Source organism: Scyliorhinus torazame, chromosome 5 (assembly GCF_047496885.1).
Source record: "Scyliorhinus torazame isolate Kashiwa2021f chromosome 5, sScyTor2.1, whole genome shotgun sequence".
Classification (NCBI taxonomy): domain Eukaryota; kingdom Metazoa; phylum Chordata; class Chondrichthyes; order Carcharhiniformes; family Scyliorhinidae; genus Scyliorhinus; species Scyliorhinus torazame.
The window spans coordinates 116,791,535-116,816,937 of NC_092711.1; the positions used below are offsets into that span (position 1 = coordinate 116,791,535).

General features: G+C 47.6%; 2 protein-coding genes and 1 non-coding gene across 10 annotated transcripts in view; 2 read left to right on the plus strand and 1 right to left on the minus strand.

Moving 5' to 3' along the window:
• The window catches only part of LOC140421694 (uncharacterized), a 56,251-nt gene extending 44,009 nt beyond the window's left edge, over positions 1–12,242 (minus strand). The window contains exons 1-2 of one of the 2 annotated variants that reach the window (XM_072506510.1): positions 11,992–12,242; positions 1,723–1,846 (exon numbers count right to left, since the gene is read on the minus strand). The gene's annotated coding sequence lies outside the window, so the exon portion shown is untranslated. The remainder of the gene's footprint in view (positions 1–1,722; positions 1,847–11,991) is intronic. The other variant, XM_072506511.1, reaches the window with a different exon arrangement.
• On the plus strand, positions 6,693–6,765 carry trnak-cuu (transfer RNA lysine (anticodon CUU)). The gene has a single exon. It is a non-coding gene; the product is annotated as a tRNA-Lys (tRNA).
• Positions 12,243–12,433: 191 nt separating the features above from the next.
• Positions 12,434–25,403, plus strand: part of LOC140421704 (uncharacterized) — a 244,678-nt gene continuing 231,708 nt past the window's right edge. For 3 of the 7 annotated variants that reach the window (XR_011947017.1, XM_072506536.1, XM_072506535.1), the window contains exons 1-3: positions 17,974–18,061; positions 18,804–18,910; positions 21,418–21,527. The gene's annotated coding sequence lies outside the window, so the exon portion shown is untranslated. Of the gene's footprint in view, positions 12,672–12,840; positions 15,079–15,655; positions 15,743–17,605; positions 18,062–18,803; positions 18,911–21,417; positions 21,535–23,665; positions 24,542–25,403 lie in introns of those variants that run through there. The other 4 variants (XM_072506537.1, XR_011947018.1, XR_011947016.1 and 1 more) reach the window with 4 other exon arrangements.

Sequence of the window (25,403 nt, forward strand, 5' to 3'; positions counted from 1 at the left end):
TACAGCTTTGGGGGAACAAGAGAGGAAAAAATGTTCCAGAGAAACTAGAATTGTTTCTTCAGAATTTCTATCCTGGACTGACAGTGATGGCTTTTGTTTGTTTTAATTACAAAAATAAATAAATTTCGAGTACCAATTCTTTTTTTCCCAATCAAGGAGTAATTTTAGCGTGGCCAATTCACCTACCCTGCACATCTTTTTGGATTGTGAGGGCCAGATCCACGCAGACACGGGGAGAATGTGCAAACTCCATATGGACAGTGACCCAGGACCGGGTCCTCGGCTAACCACTGAGCCACCGTGCCTGCCCATGGTGATGACTTTTGTAAACTCCTTTTACAGAATATTACAAGGGGAGGATTTACAGATGGAAACTCAAATCAAACTTCACATCAGGATTTAACAGTCACTCCATTCATCAGGACCAGCATATCATTGGCCTGTGAACGTGGAAGAAGAAATGTTTGTCTGATCTGTCTGTAGGAAAGATTTTCAAGATCAGTGTGACTGAAAAAATACCAATACACAGACGACTCGTGTGAGAGTGTTCCAGTGAACTGACTGTGGAAAGAGCTTTAACCAGTTACACAGTCTGAAAAAACATCACACCATTCAGAGCGGGGAGAGACCGTACACATGCTCTCTATGGGGACAAAACACAAACGTGGAAAGCGACAAGGAGACCAGCAGCATCCTGAAATCATGGAAATGTGGGGACTGTGGGAAGGGATTCAGATCCCCATGTGAGCTGGGGACTCATCACCGTAGTCACACCGGCGACAAACCATTCACCTGTTCTGAGTGTAGGAAGGGATTCACTCAGTTATCCCAGTGAGGATGTACCAAGATGTGGGAGCCGAGCTGGTGAGCGGCCTTTAATAAGGTTCAGGCTGCTCTGTGTAAGAAAGGAGTTTGATTCGGGGTGGTATACCCGGCAAAGCTGCGGGTGACAAATGAGTCCAAAGACGTCCATTTTGAGACTATGGAGGAGGCAAACATTGTAAAGCATGGACTGGGGTCCAGTTATCTGTATTGGACAAGATCTACATTTCCTGTGGGGTGGGATGGGTGTTGTGATATCCTCTGCATAGATTTCATATTTTCTGATAAAATCGTTCGGAGTGAAGGGAGATTTTCTTTATACATAGAAAATACAGCACAGAACAGGCCCTTCGGCCCACGATGTTGTGCCGAACCTTTGTCCTAGATTAATCATAGATTATCATTGAATTTACAGTGCAGAAGGAGGCCATTTGGCCCTTTGAGTCTGCACCGGCTCTTGGAAAGAGCACCCTAACCAAACTCAACACCTCCACCCAACACCAAGGGCAATTTGGACATTAAGGGCAATTTATCATTGGCCAATTCACCTAACCCGCACATCTTTGGACTGTGGGAGGAAACCGGAGCACCCGGAGGAAACCCACGCAGAATGAAGCACATTACGAAGCACAATGTGGATATATAGGGGGTGGGGAGGGAGACGGGTGAGCTAACTGATGACTAAAGAACTGTTTTTGTTTTACTCTGTGAGTGTATGGGTGCGTATATGGCGGCCATCTTGGGTGGACTCTTGGCCTGTACATTTTGAAGATTTACTGGATAGTCCCTCATGGCAGATTCCGTGATGGAGTGGGTGGGGGCAGACCTCTGATTCAGCTGGTCACCTGGAACGTAAGGGGATTGGGTGGACCAGTGAAGAGGTGGCGGGTTTTCACTCACCTAAAGAATCTAAATGCTGGTGTGGTGTTCTTGCAGGAGACTCACTTGCGGGTTAGAGATCAGACCAGACTGCGGAGGGGTGAGCCAAGTGTTTCACTCGGGCTTTGACAAAGGTTTCGAGGTGCTGCAATTTAAAAAAAAAAAATTTAGAATACCCAATTCATTTTTACAAATTAAGGGGCAATTTAGCGTGGCCAATTCACCTACCCTGCACATCTTTGGGTTGTGGGGCAAAACCCACGCAAACACGAGCAGAATGTGCAAACTCCACACAGGCAGTGACCGAGGGCCGGGATCAAACCTGGGACCTCGGCGCTGTGACGCAGCAGTGCTAACCACTGCACCACCGTGCTGCCCCTGAGGTGGTGCAATTCTAAACGATAAACAGGTCCCTCTTTTGGTCACTTAAGATCTTTGCGGACACTAATGGGAGATACGTGGTGGTCAGTGGGTCATTGGCGGGTATATTGGTGGTGCTGGTGAATGGCTAAGCCCCTAACTGGGACGATGTGTCATTTGTAAAACAATTGTTGGGATCCATCCCATATCTGGATACACAACAATTGATTCTTGGAGCAAACATCAATTGCGTACTGGATCCTAAAATGGACTGGTCCAAGCCCATTCAACCGCTACAAAAACAGGAAAAAGGAATGAAACCGGACGGATCACCCGGCAGCGACCCAGGCACCGGAAATGACAACGGCAAATCCAGCAAAAGATAAAGAAAAGCTGTTCATTAGCAGATTGTGAAAGGATTATGGGACACATATTTAGGATTGTGAGCAAGACCGACAGGGGAGATATGAGGAAGAAATTTTACACAGTGAGTGGTAATGATCTGAACTCAATGCTTACACACAAAGGTCGATAATCTTTAGGTCCTGATAACTCGAATGGTGCTGTCAGAATTTGATGTGAGGATCGGTTGTGAGTTTCCTGTCTGCGAATCCCTTTCTCAGCCCCCGTGAAAGAAGTTTACAAAGGCATCACTGCGTTCACTTGCTTTGTTCTTTCGAGTTCAAGGTGAGAGGGGAAAAGTTTAAGGGAGATATGCGTGGAAAGTTCTTTACGCAGAGGGTGGTGGGTGCCTGGAACGCATTGCCCGCAGAGGTGGAAGAGGCGGGCACGATAGCGTCATTTAAGATGTATCTAGACAGATACATACAAGGGCAGGGAGCAGAGGGATACAGATCCTGAGAAAATAGGCCACAATTTTAGATAGAGGATCTGGATCGGCACAGGCTTGGAGGGCCGAAGGGCCTGTTCCTGTGCTATAATTTTTCTTTGTTCTCTTTGTCAGTCTGGAAATAAAATTCAGGAAAGATAAACAGGAAAGATAAAATTGAGTTTGCTGTGTGTAAATCCTCCCCGACTAATCCCCTTTAAATGAGTTCCCAAAATTAATCACAGTCAGTCCAGGATAGAAATTCAGAACATTCTCCCCTCCTGCTCCCTGGTCCAGGATGACCGCTCGTGCCCCCCCCCGGCCGGTTGCACACTGACCCTCTTGTCATCAGCAGTCCCCTGATTTGAGGGCGACGTCTACTCAGGGTTGGATGTTTCTGCCCTGGGTCTTCATGTGACTGAACAGAGCCGCAGAGCTTTGGACACATGGGACAGGATGTCCAATGAATCTTGTATTTACAGTGCAGAAGGAGGCCATTCAGCCCATCGAGTCTGCACGGCCCTTGGAAAGAGCACCCCATTTCAAGCCACACTTCCAACCTATCCCACAAACCCAGTCACCCCATTGCCCTTTCGACACAAAGGGCAATTTAGCATGGCCAGTCCACCGAACCTGCACATCTTTGGACTGTAGGAGGAAACCAGAGCACCCGGCGGAAACCCACGCAGACAGTGAAATGAGACAGTGAAATCTGGAGAGCAGGTTTTCTTCCTTTTCTTTCCATCTCTGCCACCGCTTTGCATCGTCAATAAGACATTGGGACTCAAAGACTAATGCAGTTTGATGGACAAGTTGTCTCCATCCTGAACAATGGGGAACAAGCTCCACTCATTGAAACATCGCCCCTACAAAGATGACAAACGCGCATGCACCCTGACGCACATCCAATAAAGATGGTGGCCGTTAACCCGAGCATGAGGAGCTGCAGCCCCGCTCGGTACAAACGGGGTCCCGTCAACATTTCCGAGGTTTGCGGCTTACAACAGCTTTACACAACGTTTCCGCCCACTCCCGCGATCTCTCGCTCCCTCCATATTGTTAAACGCTTCTTACCAATTTCGCATTTGAAAAAGACGCCCTTCTGCTCCGCCATCACCCACACTACGCATGCTTCAATCAAAGTCTGCCCCCACCCCCCCTCATTCATTCCGATTAGTTGGAGGACCAGCCGCTCCCGGTCGGTCCTCCAGACCCGCCCCTCCTCTTCCTATTTTCCTCGGATGGTGATGTCTTGCATGAGGGGACATAGCTTTAAATTGAGGGGAGATAGATATAGGACAGATGTCAGAGGTAGGTTCTTTATTCAGAGAGTAGTAAGGGCGTGGAATGCCCTGCCTGCAACAGTAGTGGACTCGCCAACATTAAGGGCATTCAAATGGTCATTGGATAGACATTTGGACGATAAGGGAATAGTGTAGAGCTTTAGAGTGGTTTCACAGGTTGGCGCAACACCAAGGGCCGAAGGGCCTGTACTGCACTGTAATATTCTATGTTCTATTGGTCTGGAGCTACCGTCGATCACCCGGGCATTGTGACGGTTCCAGCTGGTGAGAGCGGCCACAGGCTCAGGCTGACTTGCTGATTGTCCAATAATCACAGTGAGAGTGTCAGTGGGACAATCAGACAATAATAGTGGAGATGGGGCCCAGAGGAGAACCAGCAAAGGATTCACTCACTTTGAGAGCAACAAACACAGTGTCTGTTCCCATAATAAGAGTCAGGCTCCATTGTGTGAGTGAACACATCATTGGATCCAATGTAGAATCATAGAATCCCCTCAGTGCAGGAGGTCCCCTCAGTGCAGGAGGTCATTCAGCCCATCGGATCTGCAGCAATCCTCTGAAAGGGCAGCACGGTAGCCTTGTAGATAGCACAATTGCTTCACAGCTCCAGGGTCCCAGGTTCGATTCCCGGCTTGGGTCACTGTCTGTGCGGAGTCTGCACATCCTCCCCATGTGTGCGTGGGTTTCCTCCGGGTGCTCCGGTTTCCTCCCACAGTCCAAAGATGTGCAGGTTAGGTGGATTGGCCATGATAAATTGGCCTTAGTGTTGGGTGGGGTTACTGGGTTATGGGGATAGGGTGGAGGTGTTGACCTTGGGTAGGGTGCTCTTTCCAAGAGCCGGTGCAGACTCGATGGGCCGAATGGCCTCCTTCTGCACTGTAAATTCTATGAAAGAGTATCCTACCATGGCGAATTCCCCACCCTATCCCCACAACCCCTCCCAGCGACAATTTAACACAGCCAATCCATCTAACCTGCATATCTGTGGACTGTGGGAGGAAACCAGAGCACCTGGAGGAAATCTACACAGACACAGGAAGAACGTACAAACTCAACACAGACAGTGACCCAAGGTCGGAATTAATCATAGAATCTACAGTGCAGAAGGAGATCATTCGGCCCAATGAGTCTGCACCGGAATTACCTGATCTGGCCAACTCACTGAAATGTGGTTAATTCCGAATTGCCTAGCAAGCCACTCAGTTTAAGTACATTTAGGAATGGGAAACCAAGCTGGTTTGCCCGTGACACTCACATCCCATAAAGAATGGAAAATATCAAAGTGCTGTTTCCAGTGCCGGTTTCAAAGGAATCAGTACTGGGCCCTTCACTCCTGGTTACATCACGGATTTGAAAATAAATGCAGGAACATGAATAAGAAGATTACCTGTGACACAAAAATGATTAAACACTTGATAGTGAGGAAGAAAGCTGGAGGGAAAACAAGGCAAAGGATTACATGATAAATGGCAGGACAGGACTAGTTAGGCCAGAGCTAGATTCGTGTCTACAGGAAGATTGCACTCTAGAGAGTAGAACAAAGAAAACTATGGCACAGGAACAGGCCCTTCGGTCCTCCAAGCCTGTGCCGACCATGCTGCCCGTCTAAACTAAAACCTTCTACACTTCCTGGGTCCGTATCCCTCTCTTCCCATCCTATTCATGTATTTGTCAAGATGCCCCTTAAATATCACTATCGTCCCTGCTTCCACCACCTCCTCCGGCAGTGAGTTCCAGGCACCCACTACCCTCTGTGTAAAAAATTTGCCTGTACAGTACATCTCCTCTAAACCTTGCCCCTCGCACCTTAAACCTATGTCCCCTAGTAATTGACCTCTCTACCCTGGGGAAAAGCCTCTGACTATCTACTCTGTCTATGCCCCTCATAATTTTGTAGAACTCGATCAGGTCGCCCCTCAACCTCCGTCGTTCCAACGAGAACAAATCTAGTTTATTCAACCGCTCCTCATAGCTAATGCACTCCACACCAAACAACATCCTGGTAAATCTCTTCTGCACCCTCTCTAAAGCCTCCACATCCTTCTGGTAGTGTGGCAGCCAGAATTGAACACTTTTCTCCAAGTGTGGCCTAACTAAGGTTCTATACAGCTGAAACATGACTTGCCAATTCTTATACTCAATGCCGCGGCCAATGATCATAGATCATAGAACTTACAGTGCAGAAGGAGGCCATTCGGCCCATCGAGTCTGCACCGGCTCTTGGAAAGAACACCCCACCCAAGGTCAACACCTCCACCCTATCCCCACAACCCAGTAACCCCACCCAACACTAAGGCAATTTTGGACACTAAGGGCAATTTATCATGGCCAATCCACTTAACCTGCACATCTTTGGACTGAAGGCAGTACAGAGGGGATTTACGAACATCAGCCAGAAATTGAAAATGTTTGCTCAGAGGAAAGTTTGGATAAACTGGGGCGGTTTTCTTTGGAACAAAAAAGGCTGAAGGGAGACCAAAATGAAATTTTGAAAAGCAGCCTGGCTAGCTCAGTCGGTAGAGCATGGGAGTCTTAATCCCAGGGCAGTGGGTTCAAGTACCACTCTGGGCGCTTCAGCTTCTTTAATCTGAGAACATTGAGCTGAACTGTTTTATGGGCGGCACAGTAGCACAGTGGTTAGCACTGTTGCTTCACAGCACCAGGGTCCCTGGATTCAATTCCCACTTGGGACACTGTCTGTGTGGAGTTTGCATTCTCCAGTGTCTGTATGGGTTTCCTCCCACAAATCCCGAAAGACGTGCTTGTCAGGTGAATTGGGCATTCTGAATTCTCCCTCTGTGTACCCGAATAAGTGCCAGAGAGTTACTAGGTGATTTTCACAGTCACTTCATTGCAGTGTGAATGTAAGCATGCGTGTGACAATAATAACGATTATTAGCGGGAGCGCGGAGGCGGGATATGGGACTGGCCTAGAGAAGGTAATGGCTAGTCGACACGGGAGGGGGGCAGGTAGCCCCCTAGTGAGGCTGATCACGTGGAACGTGAGAGGCCTGAACGGACCGATAAAAAGGGCCCGAGTGCTCGCGCATTTGAAAGGACTAAGGGCAGACGTGGTTATGCTCCAAGAGACGCACCTAAAGGTGGCGGACCAAGTTAGGCTAAGGAAAGGATGGGTGGGACAGGTGTTCCACTCAGGACTGGACGCAAAGAATAGAGGGGTGGCCATTTTGGTGGGGAAACAGGTCGCATTTGAAGCAAAGAACATCGTAGCAGATAGCGGAGGTAGATATGTAATGGTGAGTGGCAGGCTGGAGGGAATGGAGGTCGTGTTGGTTAACGTGTATGCCCCAAACTGGGACGATGCGGGATTTATGAGACGGATGCTGGGGCGTATACCGGACCTGGAGGTAGGAAACTTGATTTTAGGAGGGGACTTTAATACGGTGCTGGACCCGGGGCTAGATAGATCCAGCTCAAGGACCGGAAGAAGGCCGGCAGCGGCCAAGGTACTTAAGGGGTTTATGGACCAAATGGGGGGAGTGGATCCATGGCGATTTCTTAGACCTAGGGCTAGGGAGTATTCCTTCTTCTCCCATGTCCATAAAGTGTACTCCCGGATAGATTTTTTTGTTTTGGGAAGGTCGTTGATCTCTAGGGTGGAAGAAGCTGAGTACTCAGCCATAGCGGTTTCGGATCATGCCCCACATTGGGTGGACCTGGAATTAGGAGAGGAAAGGGAGCAGAGAACACTCTGGCGATTAGATGTGGGACTGATGGCGGATGAGGGAGTGTGTGCAAGAGTGCGGGGGTGTATTGAGAGATACCTGGAGGTCAATGACGACGGCGAGGTCCCTGTGGGAGTGGTATGGGAAGCACTAAAAGCGGTGGTCAGAGGAGAGCTGATCTCCATTGGGGCCCACAAAAGGAAAACAGAGGCCAACGAAAGGGAAAGATTACTGGGGGAGATTTTAAGGGTGGATAGGGAATTTGCAGAGACCCCGGAGGAGGAATTGTACAGGGAGAGGAGACGACTCCAGACGGAATTTGACCTTCTGACCACCAGAAAGGCGGAGGTACTGTGGAGGAAGGCACAGGGGAGGAGGTATGAATATGGGGAAAAGGCGAGTCGCCTGTTGGCTCATCAATTGCGAAAGAGGGCAGCAGCGAGGGAAATAGGAGGAATTAGAGACGAAAGGGGAGACACGGTGCGAAGGGCAGGAAAGATAAATGAGGTGTTCAAGACCTTCTATGAGGAACTGTATAGGTCTCAACCCCCAGAGGGAGAGGAGGGGATGCGGCAGTTCCTGGACCAATTGAGGTTCCCGAAAGTGGAGGAGCGGGGGGTGGTAGGCCTGGGGGCACCGATTGGGGTGGACGAGGTTATTAAGGGACTGGGAAGCATGCAAGCAGGGAAGGCCCCAGGACCAGACGGGTTCCCGGTGGAGTATTACAGAAAATATGTGGACTTGTTGGCCCCGTTGATGGTGAGGACGTTCAATGAGGCCAGGAAAGGGGGGACTCTACCCCCGACGATGTCGGAGGCGACGATATCGTTAATTTTGAAGAGGGATAAAGATCCGTTGCAGTGCGGGTCCTATAGACCCATTTCATTGTTGAACGTGGACGCCAAATTGTTGGCAAAGGTGCTGGCATCGAGGATAGAGGACTGTGTCCCGGGGGTGGTGCACGAAGATCAGACAGGGTTCGTAAAAGGGAGACAACTGAATGTTAACGTGCGACGACTATTAGGGGTGATAATGATGCCCCCAGTGGAGGGGGAGGCAGAGATAGTGGCGGCAATGGACGCAGAGAAGGCATTTGATAGGGTGGAGTGGGAGTATTTATGGGAAGTGTTAAGGAGGTTTGGGTTTGGGAACGGGTTTATTAGCTGGGTTAGACTTCTTTATGGGGCTCCAACGGCAAGCGTAGTTACAGGTCGACATAGATCGGAGTATTTCCGACTATATAGGGGAACAAGACAGGGATGCCCGCTGTCTCCATTGTTGTTCGCGTTGGCAATTGAACCTCTGGCCATGGCGTTGAGAGACTCCAGGAAATGGAGAGGGGTGATTAGAGGGGGAGAAGAACACCGAGTCTCGTTATATGCGGATGACCTATTGTTATACGTGTCGGACCCAGCGGGGGGAATGATAGAGGTTATGCGAATTTTGAGGGGGTTCGGGGATTTCTCGGGGTATAGGCTAAACATGGGGAAGAGTGAATTATTTGTGATACATCCAGGGGACCAGAGTAGAGAGATAGAAGGCTTGCCTCTAAGGAAAGTGGAAAGAAACTTCCGATACCTGGGGATTCAGATCGCTAGGAGCTGGGGAACCTTGCACAGACTTAATCTGACACGGTTGGTAGAACAAATGGAGGAGGACTTCAAGAGGTGGGACATGCAGCCTCTATCGCTGGCGGGCAGGGTGCAAGCAATTAAGATGATGGTCGTCCCGAGGTTCTTATTTGTATTTCAATGTCTCCCTATACTAATCACTAAGACCTTTTTTAATAAAATAGACAGGAGCATCACGAGCTTCGTGTGGGCAGGGAAAGTTCCGAGAGTAAGGAGGGGGTTCCTTCAGCGTAGTAGGGACAGAGGAGGATTGGCACTACCGAACTTGGGCGATTACTATTGGGCCGCCAATGTGGCAATGATACGTAAATGGATGATGGAGGGTGAGGGAGCGGCGTGGGAAAGACTGGAGAGAAAGTCCTATAAAGGGACGAGTTTAGAGGCGCTGGTGACGGCGCCGCTACCGATCTCACCTAAAAAGTTTACCACGAACCCGGTGGTGGCGGCAACATTGAATATCTGGGGACAGTGGAGGCGACAGAGAGGGGTGCGGGGAGCCCTGGTGGGGTCCCCAATCAGGAACAACCATAGGTTCGCCCCAGGAAGAATGGATGGAGGATTTCAGAGCTGGTTCCAGTTGGGAATTAGGAGGGTGGGAGATTTATTTATAGATGGGACTTTTGCGAGCTTGGGAGCATTGGAGGAAAAGTATAAGTTGCCCCGGGGAAATTTCTTGAGATATATGCAGGTGAGGGCATTTACTAGACAACAGGTGAGGGAATTTCCATTGCTCCCGACACAGGGGATACAGGACAGGGTGCTTTCAGGGGTGTGGGTCAGAGAGGGCAAGGTGTCAGAGATTTACCGAGAGATGAGGGAAGAGGGGGAGGAGTCGGTGGGCGAACTAAAAGGAAAGTGGGAAGAAGAACTAGGGGAGGAGATAGAGGAGGGTATGTGGGCTGATGCCCTAAGCAGGGTAAATTCCTCTTCCTCATGCGCCAGGCTTAGCCTGATTCAATTTAAGGTGCTACATAGAGCACACATAACGGGAGCAAGATTGAGCAGGTTCTTTGGAGTGGAGGACAAATGTGGGAGGTGTGGCGGGAGCCCGGCAAACCACGCACATATGTTTTGGGCATGCCCGGCACTGGAAGGGTATTGGAAGGGAGTGACGGGAGTGATTTCGCGGGTGGTGAAGGCCCGGGTCAAACCAGGCTGGGGGTTAGCTCTATTTGGAGTTGCGGAAGAGCCGGGAGTGCAGGAGGCGAAAGAGGCCGACGTTGTGGCCTTTGCGTCCCTAGTAGCCCGGCGCAGGATCCTACTCATGTGGAAGGAGGCGAAACCCCCCGGACTGGAGGCCTGGGTAAATGATATGGCGGGGTTCATTAAACTGGAGCAGATAAAGTTTGCCCTGAGAGGATCGGCTCAAGGGTTCACCAGGCGGTGGCAGCCATTTCTCGACTACCTAGGGGAACGTTAGAGGGAAGACAGATGACCAGCAGCAGCAACCCAGGGGGAGGGGGGGGGGGGGGGGGGGGAGGGGGGGTTTAGTTTAGGTCAAAGATAAAGGGGTTTTGTTACTTGTGTATTGTTTAAAATTTCTGTATTGTTATTGTTGCGTTTGCTTTGTAAGAGGGGAAAAATTGTTGTTTGGGAAAAAAATTTCAATAAAACATTTATAAAAAAAAAAAAAAAAAAAAAAAAAAAAAAAAAAAAAAAAAATAATAACGATTATTCTAAATGTATAAAATTCTGGGGGATCATGGTGGCACAGTGGCTGTGTGCCTGCATGCTGGGGACCCGGGTTCGATCCTGGCCCCGGGTCAGTCTGTAAGGAGTTTGCAGATTCTCCCATCGTCTGTATGGGTTTCACCCCCACAGTCCAAATATGTGCAGGATAGGTGGCTTGGCCAAATTAAATTGCCCCTTAATTGGAAAAATATATACATTTATATTTTTTTAAAACTCAAATTTATATATTTTTTAAATTCTGAGGGATCGAAATAGATTGGATAGGAATGTCCTATTGCCTTTGGTTGAGGGATACAGATAAAAGGGGGCAGAGATTTAGGGAAGGACTCGGAGGTTTAGAGGGTGGTGAGGATCTGTGACATGCTGCCTGAAATGATGGCAGAAACCATCAAAACATTTAAAAGTATTCAGATAGACATTTGAATTGATGTAACTTAAAAAGCTACAGGCCACAATCTGGAAACTGATATTAGGCTGAATACCTACTTTGTAGCCACGATGAACTGAATGAAATGCAACAGGAACAACAAACTTTAATAAAATCCGGGATAGCATCTCTCACTACGAACAAGGTCAGCAGTTTGCCCCAGTTTAGCTGCCAAGTGTGCTAATGCGGTCATTTTAAAATTTACCTGCATACAAAAGAGTACAACAGCAAATTATTTAACTTCCCCAATGTGATCGGTGTATTTAGTCTCAAATTTAAACTGGAATGGTCATTAAAAGTTTCCCAGTCACTCTGATATCTGAAATCTTTGTCCTCAGACAGAACAGACAAACCATTTTACCTCCCAATGATATTCAGGTCCAGATGATTCGAGTAACTCAGTCAGAGGATGATGTGATGTTTGGTTTCAGATTCCCGGTGGCAAATCCTCCTCTTTCCAAAGGAATTTTACTCTCAGTCCAGGAGAGAAATTCACAAGATTCTCTCTTCCGGCTTCCGGGTCCAGGACGGCCGCACATGCGCCCTGATAGACCTGAGAAAAATGGCGGCCGCGCAAGCGCCCTGCTGCATATCGCCCCCCGAAACAGATGACAGCCGTTAACAGGGGCCGGTCAGAGAGAAAAACACCGATGCGGCCGCCCCATTCCGTACAAACACCGACCTGTATCAAAAGTGCTGGAACCAAATTATCACCCTGAGGAACGTAATGGAATAATGGTGGATAAAGCTACCCGGAATGTCGGGCGCGGAACAGGAGCCAGAACGCGCAGGCGTCAGAATGTCCCGCCCCCGGAAGTCGCCTCTCTGTGCGAAGCATACGCGGTGCTGCTCCGGGCTGAGCGCAGCCGCAGTGAGAGCGGCTCCCAGAGGCTGAATGAACCTTGCCGCGAGCGGGGACAATGGTGAGAACCCAAACCCCCGAATAAGACCCATTGGTTTTATTGTCAGTCTGCAGACAGGAGCTGGAGAACCCAGGCAGAGGAGAGGGAGGGAGAAAACTGGGAGTGGAGGAAAGAAATGGTGAGATGGGTTTGGATTTCAGCCCAGGGAGGAGGGAGAGTGTGTGGGACGGGGATTGACAGCTTTGGGGGAACAAGAGAGGGAAAAATGTTCCAGAGAAACTAGAATTGTCTGTTCAGAATTTCTATCCTGGACTGACAGTGATGTCTTTTGTAAACTCCTTTTACAGGATATTGGAAGTGGAGAATTGGCCAAAAGAAAACTCAAACCAAATATCATATCGAAATCACTCAATTCATTCAGAGCTCAATATCTTCAGTCTTTGAATTTGGAAGGAGATGTGTTTGTTCTGTTTCAGCTGTGTGACTGCAAAAGCACCCGAGACCCACCCCCAATGAGAGTTTTCCAGTCCACTGACTATGGAGACAGTTTTAACCAGTTACACAGCCTCAAAAAAAGTATCACATCATTCACTGCAGGGAGAAATTAAACGCTTATTTGTGTGTGGACAAAGCTTCAACCGGGAGAGACATAAAGACCCCTCACCATGGAGAAACTGTGGAAATGTGCGGACTGTGGGAAGGGATTCAGTTACCATCACAACTGGAAGTTCATCATCGCAGTCACACCGGGGAGAGACCGTTCATCTGCTCCATTTGTGGGAAGGGATTCACCCATTCATACAACCTTCTGACACACCAGCGAGTTCACACTGAGGAGAGGCCATTCACCTGCCCTGTGTGTGGGAAGGGATTCACTCGGTCATCCCACATTGTTACTCATCAGCTTGTTCACACTGATAAGAGACCGTTTACATGTCCTGACTGTGAGAAGAGTTTTAAATGTAATAAGGATCTGCTGACACATCAACGTATTCACACTGGGGAGAGACCGTTCTCCTGCTCCTTGTGTGGGAAAGGATTCATTCAGTCATCCCACCTGCAGACACATCAACTTGTTCACTCTGATAACAAACATTTTAACTGTCCTGACTGTGAGAAGAGCTTTAAAAACAAAAAGGATTTACTAACACACCAATATGCTCACACTGGGGAGAGACCATTCACCTGCTCTGACTGTGGGAAAGGATTCATTAATTCATCCAACCTTCTGATACACCAGCAACTTCATACAGGGGATAGACCGTTCACCTGCTCTGAATGTGGGAAGGGATTCACGTTCATACAACCTTCTGACACATTAGCAGGTTCACAGTGAGGAGAGGCCGTTCACTTGCTCAGTGTGTGGGAAGGGATTCACTCGTTCATCCAACCTATTGAATCACCAGCGAGTTCACACTGGGGAGAGGCCATTCACCTGCTCTGTGTGTGGGAAGGGATTCAGTCAGTCATCCAACCTGCTGACACACCAGAGAGTTCACAGTGGGGAGAGGCCGTTCACTTGCTCCATATGTGGGAAGGAATTTTCTCATTTATCTTATCTTCTGAAACACCATCGAGTTCACACTGGAGAGCGGCCATTCAACTGTAATGTCTGTGGAAAGGGGTTCACTCACTCATCCCACCTGTTAACACACCAGCGAGTTCACAAGCAACCACAAGGTTTAGATTATCCCCTTATTGATGCTGTTAATCATGTACAGGACTGAATAATGTTCACTCTGACAGTCTTAATCTGCTGATGAGGTTTATTATTCTGAATAAATGTGTTTGAAACGTTGTTGCAGATTTTTGTCTTTCCCACCTGAATGTTGAACATCACCTGCCTGCAGCTCAGAAAGGACAATCTGGGGGAGGATCATACGTCAGGAACAGAACTTCAGCCTGGACGCAGTCTTTCAGGGTCACACTGAGAGGGACAAACAACACTTTGGTCTCTTCACTGACAGCAAAGTACCCGTGTGGGTTAATCTTGAGGCGTCGAAGAAATGTGTCCCAGCTGCTCTCTTCCATATCTCAGAGCTCCTAGACACGGAACAGAAGCTCCTTTACAACTGTGTTTAGAGTCAGGAAGAATGTTGGAAATGTGCTGTCAAATCTGAGATTGGTGTAAAACTAATGTTCCTGATTGAATGTAAAGCAGCTGGTTCCAGACTGAAAATGTGTTTGTGTGACAGTCACAATGAATTAATTGAATAGAAACCTACTTAACATAGATTGGTTGAAGTCTGCATTAAAATAGCAGCTGTTAACTGCTGGGACAATTAGACAACAGTTTCATTCCTGGATAAAGAAGGAGCTCCAGTGTGTGTCCAAGAATTCCCAATTTTATTGATGTGTGCTTCCCACATTCTGTCCTTTTAAATAAACCTCACCCCTACCAGCCTTTAACAATCAGAAACACAACAGAGAAAAGGGCGAAGCTGTCTCTGCCCCTTTAACTGGGAGCTGAACAGTGTCAGAGCCCCGACTGTCCCTTTAAGAATAAGTGATGTGTTCAGCTGAAGATTCCTATTGGCCGTTTTCTGGGTAGTCTCCTTATTCTGATCATTCTCAGTGATCCTCGGGTATGTGAACCTGCTTTCCTGTCTCTCATTCTCTTCTCTCTCAGATTCTCACCTAACCTCTCTCCGCTCTCTCACACACTCATTTCACACACCTCCCACCTCTCTCTATCTTTCTCTCAGACACTCACTCCTTTAACCTTTCTATTTCACAGAGCGCCTAAACTTAATTTCTCTCTCTGAAGAAGCACCAAACACACTGAACCTCTCCTCCAACATCTCATTTATGGAGACTCAATCCTTTCTCTCTCTATTTCCCACTTTCTTTCTCTCACTGATTGGCCCTGACTAACTTTAAAACTCCTATTTTCTAATAACCCTCTTCGGGGAAAATTTAATTTTGTATAATGTGCCCTTAATTCTCCCAGTTATAATCCTCAGTCCATCTCAGTGAATATGTAAAAAATCTAAATAACCTCATATTTTGATGTTTAAAATGGGAATGGAGGTGAATGTAATGCTGAGACCGGCAGCAATCTGTGTGGGTGTTCTTGATGCTGTTAGAGTGAGGTCACCCTCACAGGCAGGAAGACTGTTCATGGTGATAACATGAAACTGATGCCTGCTGTTTCATTCTCAGGTAACACAACTTCCTGTTTCTCTGCTGCCGGTTCCAAACCGCACATCTCACTTCTGAGCAGAAAATAAATACAAGGACCACAATCTGGTGAGAACATCTGTCAGTGCGGCCTATATCTGTCCACCGAGTCAGGGCAGAGTCACACAGATCACATTGTGGTGACATTTACAAATGAGCCGGTTATTTCTGTTCAGAGTCTCCATTCCCGGACAGAAGCGGCTGCGTCTGTGAATCAGTCACTGAGTTCCCTCTGCTCTCTGTAGCTGGAAACTGATCACTTTCTCCCTTATATTTTATATAATTCTTTCGGTGTTACTTGTTTCCTCTATTTCTCAACTTTTATTTCTCGCCACCTCATCTTTCTGTTGTTTAAAATCTCAGTTTTTCTCACAGTTCTTCTGCCTCTCCTTTCCTCTGTATGTCTCTCTTCGTGTGTGTATGTTCCAATTTAATAGAGGTGTTGAATTTCATGAAGGGATTGTCATTGATTAAAGAAAGAAAGAAGGAGAAAACCAGTAAATGGTGGAAAAACTCAGCAGTTCTGGCAGCATCGGTACTGAGAGAAACAGAGTTAACGTTTCAAGTCCCTGTGACTCCGTCAGGAGAAACCAGGATTGGCCCTCTGAGATCAGGGAAAGTGAAGGGGAGATTTAATAGAGGTGTTTAAAATGAGGAAGGATTTGTGATAGTGTCGATGGGGAGAAACTGTTTCCCAAGAGCAGGAGGGTTTGTAACCAGACGACACAGAAATTTAAGATATTTGACAACAGAACCCAAGGGGGTGATGAGGAAAATTGTTTTTACACAGTGATGTTATATGATCTGGAATTCACACTGACAGGCTGCTGGAAGCAGATTTACAGTAACTTTCAAAGGCAGTTACACTTGTAGAGGGTGAATTGGCAGTGTTCTGGTGAATCAGATGAATTCAACAGTTCACTCATAGAATCTCTACAGTGCAAAAGGAGGCCATTCGGCCCATTGAGTTTGCACTATACCGAGGCCCAATCCCCCACCCTATCCCTGTAACCCCACCTAACCAACACATTTTTGGACACTAAGGGGAAATTGCTCATGGCCAATCCAGCTAAGCTGCAAATCTTTGAATGGTGGTCGGAAACCCATGCAGACACTGGGAGAAAGTGCAAACTCCACACAGACAGTCACCCAAGGCCAGAATTGAACCAGGGTCCATGGTGCTCTAAGGTAGCAATGATGCCCTTTGCGACAGTCCGAATTTTCCTTTCCTGATGTTTTAACATTTGATCTTTTCAATCACAATGTGTCTCAAAGAGAAGATTGAAACTTTGGTTTTAGCTGTCATATATATTTCCTGTGTGACTGTGTAAATCGAGAACCACTAGAATGATTTCAGTTCCTCGACTGATGCACCTCAGATACCAGAAATCTCTGGAGTTCCCCATGTCCTCATTGCTCTCACCTTGGGGAGAACAGCTCTGAATCAGGTGGAGTCAGTCACACGTGCACGTCATGATGTTTCCATTCCTATTTTATCACACACCTCCGAGTGACACTGACTATAACACAGAAACATCAAATTATCATTGCTACCTTGCATCTTGCCCTCCTATTATTGTATAATGATAACAGTGACAGAGTAACACACACCAGAATTGGAATGACAGGCAGGTTATTGTGTAATAATAACAGTAACAGGCCTGTTACTGTTAACAGGCATTCCCGTACCAGCCTCCCCGAACAGGCGCCGGAATGTGGCGACTAGGGGCTTTTCACAGTAACTTCATTTGAAGCCTGCTTGTGACAATAAGAATTTTCATTTCAGGCAGGTTATTGTCTAATAATAACAGTGACAGAGTTATTATCTGGGACCCTGGATCTGGGAAGCAACAGTGCTACCCACTGTGCTACCATGCCGCCCTAGATTGGCCCAGGTCGGGTGATATTTCATAGGGTCGGTGCAGATTCGATGGGCCGAATGGCCTCCTTCTGCACTGTAGGGATTCATGATTCTACATTGGATCCAATGATATATTCACTCACACACTGCAGCCTGACTCTTATTATGGGAACAGACACTGTGTTTGTCACTCTCAAAGTGAGTGAATCCTTTGCTGTTTCTCCTCTGGGCCCCATCTCCATTATTATTGTCTGATTGTCCCACTGAGACTCTCACTGTTATTATTGGACAATCAGCGAGTCAGCCTGAGCTTGTGGCCACAGTCACCTTCTGGAACCGTCACAATGCCCGGGTGATTGACGGCAGCTCCGAACCAATAGGAAGAGGGGGGCGGGACTGCAGGACGACGAGAGCAGCTGGTCCTCCAACCAATAGGAGTGAATGAGGGGCGGGCCCCGCTGTTATTGAAGCATGCGCAGTGTGGGTAATGGCGACGGAGAAGTGCTGCGTCTTCAGATCCAAAATTGGTAAGGGGCGTTGAACAATATGGAGGGAGCGAGAGATCGCGGGAGTGGGTGGAAACATTGTGTAAAGCTGTTGCAAACTGCAATCCTCGGAAAAGAGCTTCCGGGATCCAGTTCGAAACGAACGGGGTTGCAGCTTCTCATGTTATGCTCGGTTTAACGGCCGCCATTTTTATTGGATGTGCATCAGGGCGCATGCGCGTTTGTCATCTTTGTCGGGGCGATGTTTCAATGAGTGGGAGGAGCTTGTTCCCATTGTTCAGAATGGAGACAACCTGTCCATCAAACTGGATTAGTCTTTGAGTCCCAATGTCTTATTGATGATGCAAAGTGGCGGCAGAAATGGAAGGAAAAGGAAGCAAATCCTGCTCTCCGGATTTCACTGTCTTATTAGACATTCTGTCCCACGTGTCCAAAGCTCTGCGGCTCTGTTCAGCCACATGAAGACCCCTAGTAGAAATTCACAACCCTGAGTAGAAGTTACCCTCAAATTGAGGGACTGCTGATGACAAGAGGGTCAGTGTGCAACGGGGGGCATAAGCGGTCATCCTGGACCAGGGAGCAGGAGGGGAGAATGTAGTGAATGTATATCCTGGACTGATAGTGATTAATTTTGGAAACTCCTTTTACAAGGGATTAGTAGGGGAGGATTTACACACAGCAAACTCAAACCAGGAGAAATGTTTAACTTTCCTGAATTTCATTTCTGGACTGACAGTGATGCCTTTGTAAACTTCTTTCACAGGGGCTTAGAAAGGGATACGCAGGCAGGAAACTCACAACTAACCCTCACATCAAATTCTGACAGCACCATTCGAGTTATCAGGACCCAGAGATTATCGACCATTGTGTGTAAGCATTGAGTTCCATATCATTATCGCTCACTGTATAAAATGTCTACCTCCTATCTCCCCTGTAGATCTTGTTCACAATCTTAAATCTGTGTCCCGTAATCCTTTTACAATCTACTGATGGGAACAGTTTTTAAAAAACTTTTGCTGGGTTTGCTGTTGTCGTTTCTGGTGCCTGGGTCGATGCCAGGTGGTCCGTCAGGTTTCATTCCTTTTTCATGTTTTTGTTGTGGTTGAATCAGCTTGCATCAGTCCATTTAGGATCCAGAACACAATTGAAGTCTCCTCCAAGAATCAATTGATCTGTATCCAGGTCTGGGATGGCTTCCAACAATTTTTTAACAAATGTTTCTATGAGAATCCCCTCATTAAAAAAAAAGATAGAGAAGCAGAATTAAGCCTATCAGCCCATCGAGTTTTCGAGTTTGCTCTGCCGTTCGATCATGGCTGATATGTTTCTCATCCCACTTCATCTTGTATTGTAGCTCTCTTGAAATGAATGCGAACATTGCATTTGCCTTTGTAACTGCCGACTTTCCTTTATTTGTTCTTCGGATGTGGGTGTCGCTGGCTGAGCCGTCATTTGCTGCCCACCCCTAATTGCCCTTGAACTGAGTGGCTTGCTGGGCCATTTCAGAGGGGGCAGTTTGGGAGGATGTGAGGCTGAAGTGATTAACTGACAAGGGGGATAATGGTGCAAGACAAAACTGGGAGACAATGAGATAAGTAAATAAACTATTAGGACAAGAGAAGAAATAAAAGACAGGTCCAGGTGAGGTATAAATGGCAACAGCAGAACCGTTACCAGCACCAACTGTCTAAAAATATAGGTGTGATGATTATAATCTGAAATTACTGAAATGAATGTTGTGTCTGGAAGGTCAGAAATTGCCTGATCAAGGATGAGGTTCTGTTCCTCGAGTTTCCTTTGAGCTTTATTGGAGCAGTGCAGGAGGCCGAGGACAGAGTGGGAATGGGGCGGGGAATTAAAATATTAAATGGTCAGAAGCTCAGGATTATGCTTGCAGACTGAATGGTGATGTTCCACAGTCACCAATCCAGATTTAATCTCCTCAGTGTCGGGGAGACCAAATCGTGAGCAGTGAATACACAATACTGGATAGCAAGAAATACAAGTAAATCACTGTCACCTGGAAAGTGTGTTTGGAATCCTGGATTATGGGAAGGATGGCGATTAACTGGTGGTTGTTGCATCTGTTGTGTCTGCATGGAAATGATTTACAGTGATGTTCATAACACAAGAAATGGAAGAGGGTGGAAACCATATGGCTCATCGAGCCTCTGCATTTCTTGCTGGCTGTAACCTCGTTCAGGCATCATTCTGGTACACTTTCCCTGTATCTTCCCCAGTCCTTCCAGAACCATTTTATGATATGGATACATTAGCTCAACAATCCTGTGCACTAATTTAGTCTGGCCTAGTGTCACCGAGCTAAAATCCAGTCTTTCTCTGACACATTATTCTTAATGCCATAACTGACAGGTTAAGAGTGGAAAAAGTCAACTGTTTAGCAGTAAGGGGAAGAGGCAAGTTTGTAGATGCTCGACAGTGTTACAGACTCGTTGGATCTGCTTCTTCTGTCCCATCTTATATTCAGCTAATAGTAAAATTATTAAAATACTGCAACATACAGGCATTTGGGGGCAATTGTGAGTTTGCTGCTCAGATTAGTTAAAGTCTCTATATTGTAAAATGGATCGAGAACTGGAGAAGATGCAGGAAAAGATATTTAAATTATGCCTGAACTGGCAGGTTATACCCGGCAAGAGGGATTGGACAGGGTGTAAACCTTTTCTCTGGAAAAAGGAATGAAGGGTGGCCTGATCCTTTAAGATTATAAAAAGGTTTGACATGATCGACAAGTGGAAGATGTTTCCATTGGAAGAGAATAAATATGAGTTAGTCATTAGTTAATCTAATGTGCAGTTCAGAGGGAGATCACTCTCACACTTCACGTGTGCAAAGGGATTTCCTCAGTTTTCCCACCGGTTAACACTCCAACTTTAAAAGCTCAAACTATTTGACCCATCCCTAATTGCCCTTGAACTGAGTATATCTCAGAGAGAATTTTAAGAGTCAACCAGCTGACTGGATCTGGAATCACATGTAGGCCAGACCAGGTAAGGATAGAAGATTTCCTTCACTGAAGGACATGAGTGAACCAGATGGGTCTTTACAACAATCAGCAATGGTTTCATGGTCATCAGTATACTTTCAATGAATTCAAATTTTACCTTCTACCTTGATGAGATTCATGTCTGGGAAATCATTAGGACAGTAAAAAAGATTTCTTGAGTCCTTTTGCTTCCAAATGGCCGAGGACGGCAGTGTGTCACAAGGATGGATGTGTTGACCGATTAATGGCTGGAAGATGGGGGCAGGTCATGTGATCAAACCTCCAGGAATACATTTCATCAAAGTTGGCGAGGAGAGAATGTTGTGAATTTCTATCCTAAACTGACAGTGAGGTTTCTGTAAATTTACAGGATACTGGAAGTGGAGGTTTAACAGACGGGAAACGCAAACCAAACGTCACATCTGACAGAGTCACTCGATTCACCAGAACCTGAATATCAGCAGCATCTGGGTGTGGAAGGTAAAAGGTTTGTCTGTTCTGTCTGTGAGGGAAAATTTCAGGTCTCAATGTGACTGGAAAAGCCCCAAGATTCACAAACCCTGGTTAGACCAAACCTGGAGAACTGTGTTCAGTTCTGGGCAACAAACCCGAGAAAGGATAGAATGGCCTCGGAGGGAGTGTAGCACAGATTTACCTGAGTGATATCTGAACCTCTAGGGTTAAATTGCAAGGTGAGATTACACAAAAAAGTTAGAGTCAGCTGACACAAAAAAGGGCATTCGGCTCATTGAGTCCATGATAGCTCGGTAGCGCAGTGGTTAGGACTATTGCTCACAGCGCCAGGGACCCAAGTTCGATTCCCAGCTTGGGTCACTGTCTGTGCGGAGTCTGCACCTTCTCCGTGTCTGCGCGGTTTCCTCCGGGTGCTCCAGTTTCCTCCCACAATTCCACTCCAGCCGATCAAAGGCCTTCTCCCTCTGAGGGCATCATGATAACGTTTAAGAGCCTTCTAACATTAGCCGTGAGTACCTAGCCTGTTACAAATCCCGTCTGGTCTTCCCCTACCACCCCCGGGACACAGTCTTCTATCCTTGTGGCCAATATCTTAGCCAGCAGGTTGGCGTCCACATTCAATAGAGAGATTGGTCTGTATGACCCGCATAGCTCAGGGTCCTTCTCCCGTTTCAGAATCAATGAGATCGAGGCCTGCGACATTGTTGGGGGAAGGACTCCCCTCTCCCTTGCCTCATTAAATGCCCTCACCAGCAGTGGGCCCAATATCTCCGAGAACTTCATGTAGAATTCCACTGGGTAGCCGTCAGGCCCTCAGGCCTTGCCCGACTGCATGACCTCCAGCCCCTCCATTATGTCCTCAATTTCAATTGGGGCTCCCAGCCCTTCCACCAGATCCTCATCAACCCTAGGGAACCTCAACTGACCCAAGAACTGCCTCATCCCCTCCACCCCAGCCGGGGTTCTGACTCGTATAAACTTGCTATAAAAGTCCTTAAACACCTCATTCACCGCCACTGGGTCCAGGGCCACATTCCCACCTCTGTTCTTTACTCTCCCTATCTCCCTGGCCGCCTCCCTTTTCCTCAGCTGGTGCGCTAACATTCTGTTGGCCTTTTCCCCAAACTCATACACCGCTCCCCTTGCCTTTCTCAGTTGTTCCACCGGTTTCCCTGTAGATAACAGCCCAAACTCCATCTGTAACCTCCACCGCTCCTTCAATAACCCCCCGTCCGGGGCTTCCGCATAAATCCTATCCACCTGGAGTATCTCCCTAACCAACTTATCCCTCTCTGCTCGTTCCACCTTTTCTCTATGGGCCTGTATCAAAATGAATTCCCTCTAACCACTGCCTTCAGAGCTTCCCACACCGCTGCTGCCGAAACTTCCCCTGTATCGTTTATTTCCAGATCGACTTGCTCACCCGCCCACAGACTTCCTCATCTGCGAATAGTCCCACATCCAACCTCCGTAATGGACGCTGCCCTCTCTCCATACTAACCCGTAGATCCAGCCAATGTGGGGCTGATCTTACAGAGCAGAAGGAGGCCATTCGGCCCATCACATCTGCACTGATTCTCTGAAAGGGCACCCTGCCTAGGCCCACACCCCAACCCTGTCCCTGTAACCCCATAGCCCCACCGAACCTGCACATCCCTGGACACTAAGGGGCAATTTATCAAGGCCAATCCACCTAACCTGCTCTTCTTTGGACTGTTGGAGGAAACCGGAGCACCGGGTGGAAACCCACACAGACACGGGAAGAAAGTGCAAACTCCACAGAGACAGTCACCAAGGCCGGAATTGAACCCGGGTCCCTGGCGCTGTGAGGCAGCAGTGCTAATCACTGTGCCACCAGAAGCATAGTTTCAGTATCAATATTACTGTTTATGAAGCTCAAGATCGAATTTGCTTTGCCTACTACTCTCTTAATATGTCTTGTAGATATACAAAATCCCTCTTCACCTCTTTCTCTCTCCTCCCAAAGACGCCAGTTGGGTTTTTGTGACAATCCGGCAGTTTTCATGGTCACTTCTTCCCAGTGCCGGTCCCACAAATGACCAGAATAATTCAGCTCAATTTCACAACCTGCCTTTGTATTTTTGTGGGTTCTCTCTCACTCCCTATTTTCTGTTTTCAATCAGTTTCACAGGGTGTTCGAAGGGGAGGCTTCAAAATCCGGGAACTCAAACCAAGCATCACATCAGGATCTGACAGAGCCCTCAATTTATCATATCCTGAATATCAGCAGATTTTGAACATGGAAGGAAAAAGCATCGTTCAAAGTGGGGAGAAACCGTACACGTGTTGTGTGTGTGGACGAGGATTCAGTCGATCATCAGGCCTCCGAAGCCACAAATGCAGTCACACTGAAGGGAAACCGTGGAAATGTGCAGACTGTGGCAAAGGATTCACTTCCCCATCCCAGCTGGAAACTCATCGACGCGTTCACACTGGGGAGAGACCATTCACGTGCTCCGAGTGTGGCAAGGGATTCACTCAATTATCCGACCTGCTGAGACACCAGCAAGTTCACACTGGTGAGAGACTGTTTCAATGTCCAGACTGCGGGAAGTGCTATAAACGTTCTGGGGATCTGATGAGCCATCAACGTGTTCACACTGAGGAGAGACCGTTCAGGTGCTCTCACTGCGGGACTGGGTTCAGACACTCATCTTACCTCACTGTACATCAGCGAATTCACACTGGGGAGAGACCATTCACCTGCGCCCAGTGTGGGAAGGGATTCACTCAGTCATCCGACCTGCGGAAGCACCAGCGAATTCACACTGGGGAGAAGCCATTCGCATGCTCCAAGTGTGGGAAGGGATTCACCACTTCATCCCACCTGCTGAGACACCAACGAGGCCACAAGTAACCATAGTGATTGGATTTTGCTGTTACTCACATTCAGGACTGAACCATGTTCATTTGGGTCTCTTTCTGCTGATAACAAACTCCAGCCCATTTACAGGGGCCAAAATTCTGCTAAAAGTCTAATAAATCAGATTTGTGTGAAATACGCAGTGTGTTGAAACTTTTTAATATCTCTGACACAGGTTAGATCCTTTTGAAGTTCTCTCGCTCTCCCCTGTCTCTTCCATCCTCACCTCCAACAAGACATGTGAGGAGCTTGTGGAGCTTCTTTGTGACTGAGATTGAGTAAATCCAATTGGCTGCATCTGCTGCTTCCCTCCCTTCCACGAGCCCACCAGACCAAACTGTCTCTAAATGTCATCCTTTCCCGAGCCCTGAACCCACATCTTTCTCTAGTTTCTCTCCCCTCATGCCCTCTCAGAGCTCATCTTGTCCATGAGACCCAGCTCCTGCTCCATCGACCCTATTCCCACTGAGCTACTGATCAGCCAATTACCCTGTGTCCATGGATATTGTCAACATTTCTCTCTCTTCAAGTACTGTCCTTCTGTCCTTCAAATCTGCCATCATCACCCCCTCCTCAATAAAACAAACCCTTGATCCTGCCATCCTTACAAAGTTTTGCCCCATCTTCAACCTCCCTCTCCTCTCAACTTTTTGAACATGTTGTCACCTCCCAAATCATTGCCCATCTTTTCCAGGCCTCCCAAGGGCAGCACAGTGGTTAGCACAGTTGCTTCACAGCTCCAGGGGCTCAGGTTAGATTCCCGACTTGGGTCACCGTGTGGAGTCAGCACGTTCTCCCAGTGTCTGCTTGAGTTTCCTCCCACAGTCCAAAAATGTGCAGGTCAGGTAGATTGGCCATGTTAAATTTCCCTTAGTGTCCAAAAACGTGGGGTAGGGTTAACTGGGTTACGGAAATTGGGTGGAAGTTTGGGCTTGGGTATGCTGCTCTTTCTCGGGGTGTTGCAGACTTGATGGGCTGAATGGCCTCCTTCTGCACTG